Here is a 6004-nt window from a genome sequence, read left to right on the forward strand (position 1 = left end):
TGGTTGCCAGAATGGGGGTGAAATGAGTGACAGGGATTGAGAAGTGCAAACTTATAGCTCTACAATATGCAAGTCATGGGAATGGCATGTACAGCATGGGGGATGTAGTCAGTAGTATTTATTAGCTTTGTATGACGGCAGATGGTAACTGTGGTGACCGTTGCACAATGAATACAAATGTCGAGTCATGATGTTGTACACCTGAAACTAAGATATGTCAATTATACCTCAATAAATAATAATTACACCAGTAAAAATCAAAAGAATGTTTTCTTCTTACACATATGCTTAAAAGTACACACAAAGAGAGACATTGTAACCTTATTTTCACAAGCAAAAGATGAGAAATGACTTGAATGTCCATCAGTAGAGGACTAATTAAATAAAGTAGCCACTGAGGTGGTCTAGGATTGTGCTTAATATCAAAGTATCTGAGGCGAAAGATCTGAGTGCAAATCCCAGTAGTGTAGGTTACTCACTTGGGTTACTGGGCAAGTCATGTAACTTCTCTATAGTTTAGTTCTTTATCTGTAAAATGGGGATGATATATCTCTATAAAACATGTTGAGGAGCACCTGGCTGGTTCAGTTGGTAGAGCATGAGACTCTTGATCTCAGGGTTGTGGGTTCAAGCCCCATGTTGGCTGCAGAAATTGCCTAAAAATAAAATCTTTAAAAATGTTTTTAAAGTTTGTTTATTTATTTTGAAAGAACAAGCAGGGGAGGGGCAGAGAGGGAGTGCCAGAGAGAGAGGGGGAGAGAGAGAATCCTAAGCAGGCTCCCCGCTGCTCCCCCCCATTGGCACAGAGCCCAATGTGGGGCTCAAACCCACGAACCATAAGATCATGACCTGAGCCAGAACCAAGAGTCAGATACTCAACCGACTGAGTCACCCAGGTGCCCCCAAAGTAAAATCTTTTAAAAAATTATTTAGGGTTAGTAGGAATTAAAGGAGCCAACATATGGAAGGGCCTTAGAACAATGCTTGGCACATAGTAAGCATATGAACATGTTAGCTATATAGTTTATATATTTCATATAGCTATATAAATCTGCTTTATATATTTAGATTTATATACTCTACTGAAATGGAATCACCCCAAAACTTAGGGGCTTAAAACAAGCACCATTCATTATTTCTCATGATTCTGAAGGTTGACTGGTCTCAGCTGAGCTATTCTTCTGCCCAATGTAGTGGTCAACTGGGACTGGAACATCCAAAATGACTTGCTCACCTATTTAGCTACTGCTGCTGATTGGGATTAGTGACCAGAGCACCTCAGATAGCCTCTTTTTATGGCTTGGGATTCTTATAGCATGGCATCTTGGTTCCAAAGGGGAGTGTTCCAAGTGTGTTAAGGTAGGAGCTGCAAAGCTCATATGATCCAGCTTTGGAAGTTACAAACTCTCTTCTGCCACATTTTATTGGTCAAGACAAGCCACATGTAGGCCCAGATTCAAAGGGAGAATCTGGAAAAAACTGTAATTCTCAATGGGAAGAATGGCAGGGATCCACAAGCATCTTTAATCCATCACATGTTGTTAAGTAGAAGGGGGAAATGTGCAGGGAGTATGGATATGTTTCCATTTATGTAACAAGGGAAATTTTAAATATTTTTTAATGTTTATTTTTGAGAGAGAGTGTGAACAGAGGAAGGGCAGAGAGAGAGAGAGAGACACAGAATCCGAAGCAGGTTCCACGCTGTCAGCACAAAGCCTGACATGGGCTCAAACCCAGAAACTGACATCATGACCTGAGCCAAAGTCGGACCCTTAACCAAATAAGCCACCCAGGTGCCCCAACAAGGGAGCTTTTATAGGTATATGTGTACATGCATATATATAAAATAACATACCTAAAATGATATATGTCTACAACATATACATGTGTGTATGTGAACATGCATGTGTGTGTACTGCATGGAATAAATCTCTTTAGACTAAGAAACTGGTAACAGAGGGACTGAGAGACAAAGCTGGGAGGTTGACTTAAAAATTTTCACTGTATGTAAACTGCATAGTTTGAATGTTTTCACCATGTCCATATTATTCAAAATGAATAAATTAAAATGTAAAAAATTAGCAATAGTATTAAGGCTTCAGCAGCTCCTAGTACAAAGAGAAATTATTCCTGGAAAGAGCACCTCCATGAGACAAACCTTCCATCCCCGCCCCCCCCCCCCGCCAGTTATCAATACTTAATAGCTGTGGATAACTTTGAATGATCTTCACTGACCAGAGAGGTCTCCCTCAACACACACACACACACACACACTGGTGTGGTACTTTTCAGCCACCAAAGTAGTTCATGTGTCTGTCATGTTCTCTCTAAGAATCAGGTTACCAGATATTTGAAAAACATTTTTTCCATTGCAATTAAAAATCATCATTTATCTGTGACTAGCATAACATCTCATTTATGTCTGAAATAGAAGAGCAGAATGACTCCTCCAAATCGGGAATCTGTAAACACAGTATCATATTTTGATACACTCATAGCTGTGGATTTCAGCATCATTGTTTGGTAGCTGTGGTTTTGTGCTGTTTCTCTGTGGTATTGGATAGTTGCAGGGAGGTTTCAATTCTTCTTTTTACAAAGAAGGGAGCAAAACAGAAAGTAAAGGCACAAATTCCCACCTATCTCGTGCCGGCACGAGCTTTTTATGGAAAGCCATAAAGTCATTCCAAGGTGGGGGATGGGAATGTTGTGTCTGCTCTATGTGTGAGACACTTTCATCCTAAGGGCAGGCTAGTGGTATCACTGAGGTAGGAAAGAGATGATTCCAGGCTCCATAGCTTATATGTTGCTTGTTATTATAATATTTAGACTTTCATTCTGGGCACATGCTTGTCCATAAGAGAATATATTCCATTCCCTTTTTTAAAGTCTTATTCTAAACTTTACAGATTTGGCAGCAAGTGTCCCAGATTTGTCATTTTCATTCTTAATTTTTAAAATAGCCATTCGCACCTCCATTTGTGACCTCATTTAGCATGATCTTTTGAATAAAGGCCAGCCAGACTGAGCACTAGTGAATTTCAAGCATGAATAAATCAAGCAAGGGCCAAAGTGCTATTCATAGAGGATTTTAGAGGTCAAGTTCACTTCTTAATTCCCTCTTGATTCTAAAAGGGAATTTGGGGAGACGTTATAAATAATCAGCTTCTCTATAATCATCAACATCATTATTCTGGGCTCATGAATTATGTGACACAGTTATGCTTATGTATTCATAACATTTTGAAGTTGAAAGGGGCCTCAGCGATTATGATGAAGAATCACAAGTTCAGAGAGGTCAAATGACATACATTCACACCGGCATTTAGTAAAAAGTTCTAGTTAATAAAAAGTTTCAAATTTTGCAACTTCTAATCCACTGCTCCTTTGCCTATATGACAGCATTATAGCTATTATTGTAGGGCTCCATGTCACCTTTGCCTTCAGCATGCTCACACTGCAGTGAAACACCCTGGGAACTGTCATGCTATTGGTCCATTTGGCAGGGCTGGAGTGCATGTGCAGAGGGGATGGTTCTTGAATCGAGTCAACAAAAACCATGCTGCTTATGTCCTTCGTATTTGTTAGTGCTTCTGACTAAGATTTTGTTGGAACAAAGGGTTCCACAACAAAAGCAGTTGGAAACCAGATCAGTAGTTCAATCCAAATTTGATGCAGGGTATAGGTTTAAAAGAATATGTATAAAGTGTGCATCCAAAGCTGACTTCAAATGCTGAAAGAAGTCGAGTTTGTGACTAGGTACATTTGTGGATCAAGTCAGGATTTTGAATTAAGTGAGCAAGTCCTTTTGCATTGCTCTAAGTTCTGATGTCTTCTTTCTCTTCCATGTAGCTCACTGGTTCCCAACTGGGGATTTTGTCCTCCAGGGGACATTTGGTAATACCCTGGGACATTTTTGGTTGTGACAGCTATGGAGGGGTTGGTGGCCAGGGCTGCTGCTGGATGGCCCCCATGACAAAGAAGTATCCACCCAACCTGTCACTCGTGCTGAGGTCAGAAACCCTGATCTAGTTAAACCCTACTTATCAGTCACGACCGATTCAAGGCCCACTGCTTCTCTCTCTGATGTTTTCCTGAACTCCCAAGTCCTTTTGCTCTGAGGTTTTATGGTTTCTACTCCCCCAGTTTAGCAGTTGAATAATTATCTTGATCATAATTTTTCAAGCCAAGCTAGTCTTAGCCACTCAATTAGATTATAAAAGAGAAGGTCTTTAATAAATACACTTGTTCTCGGTGTCTCATAGATACCTAACCTTGGCTAAACATGTAGGAAATACTTTTCTGGGGAAGATATGAAAGGGAAAAGTTTCAAAGAATGTCATAGATGCCCAGAGTTGCTGCCTAAAGAAAAAACCAGGAATCACTAGCAAATAAAGTTGGTAGATTTTTTAAAGCTGGTGGGAGGGTGATGACAAAGACAGTGGTAAAAGGCAGGAAGATGTGGGGTAGAGGGTGGAAGCAAAATGGAGGGAGATTTGGAAACCCACAGAGGAGTTGATGTTAGAACAGTTAGCCTCTGAAGATTTCATTCATCATTCATCCATTCAACAAATACTTAGGGAGCATCCTCTAGGTATGGGTACTGTTTTAGGTATGGTGAAGTGGCAGCAAACCAAACAGGGGATATGGGGGCTGACATTCTGGTGGAGAGAACAATAGATCATTAATAAACTAATGATATAAGATAGTATATTATCTGTGCACGCTATACATCACACATGCATATAGCTTACACACTGTAAAAAATGCATTCATAATGTAATATCAGATAATGAGAAGCAGTGCTGTACTAAGAAGGGGTTAATAGCTGGCTTTGCTGGTGGGGAGAGCCCAGATATATAGCATTTGCCACTTTCTATGGTGTAAATACTTCGACCACAGGTCTGAGCATGAGGTCGCTAGACACAGAGCTGCAAAGAGATAATGTGCAGCGCTGTGGAGAAAATGCAAAGCAGGTTTAGGAGACTGAGGATGGCGGGAATGCTATTTTTGAGGCTTTGGTCAGAGATCTCTCTGAGGATGTGCCATTTGCATAGTGAGGTTTCTGTAGAAAGATGTGGCTTGGTTTCTTCAGAATGTTTAGTGACTTCATGATCCCCATCTAGTTCCCCTTCTCCCTGTACAGCTATACGTGTGGGGGGAACTGAGGTTCTGCTGGGTCTCTTTTCTCTCCCTTGTGGGGGGTGGGGGGCAGCTGAAGAGGTGCCTCAGAGGAAAATATTGAAGAGAGAATACACAAGCTCCCTTTCCCATACCACAGCCCTGGAACCCTACATGTGGTTGGGAAGCCCCGTCGGGGTAAAAACCATCACCATACCTGTGGCAGTACCAGGATCCTACCCAGAGCTGGCCAGAGATCTTATGTCTCTCCCAGAAATAGATTGTCAGTTATTCTAGGAGTCACTCCACAACTTGAGCCTACGATACATGGTGGGACTGTCCTACTTCAGGTCATAGCATTCTCCACATGCTATCTGGGTCATTGTTTTTTTTTTTAAAAAAATGCATACAAATAGGATTTTCCATCTTCAAAGGAATGCCCACAGAACTCCACAATCACAAACTGGTGTTGACCTAAAAGAGCAGTAGTTTGGTTGGGAAATGGGTTTCAGTTTGTCACTTCCAAGGGTTGATGATAAATTTCCAGGAGTAAAAAAGCTGGAAACATTAGGGAAATGTTTTCAAACTCCCTTCAACCAAAGCACTGACTTAAATGAAAAAAAGCAAAAAAAAAAAACCAAAAAAACAAAAAATCATCCTGAATGCCAAAATAGCATACTTCAGATGTCCCCATCAGCTGTGAGACAGTTGCTTTCCCATGAAGACCTGCCATATGGACAGTATGAGAAATCTCAAATTAAAATAAATTGTTATTCAGAGAGAGCTTTTCATTTGAGCCAAGACTCCCCACTTTACATTTTGCAGCCTTTGCCACACAATTACGAGGTCCAGTTGGATTGTTTAAAATTTTTGTAGTGTTTAATCT

General features: G+C 40.6%; 1 non-coding gene across 1 annotated transcript; it reads left to right on the plus strand.

Moving 5' to 3' along the window:
- The first annotated feature begins 573 nt into the window (after positions 1-573).
- On the plus strand, positions 574-648 carry TRNAK-CUU. Its single transcript has one exon. It is a non-coding gene; the product is annotated as a tRNA-Lys (tRNA).
- The last annotated feature ends 5356 nt before the right edge of the window (positions 649-6004 follow it).

This window comes from Hyaena hyaena, unplaced genomic scaffold (assembly GCF_003009895.1).
Source record: "Hyaena hyaena isolate Hyena2069 unplaced genomic scaffold, ASM300989v1 scaffold_1219, whole genome shotgun sequence".
Lineage (NCBI taxonomy): Eukaryota > Metazoa > Chordata > Mammalia > Carnivora > Hyaenidae > Hyaena > Hyaena hyaena.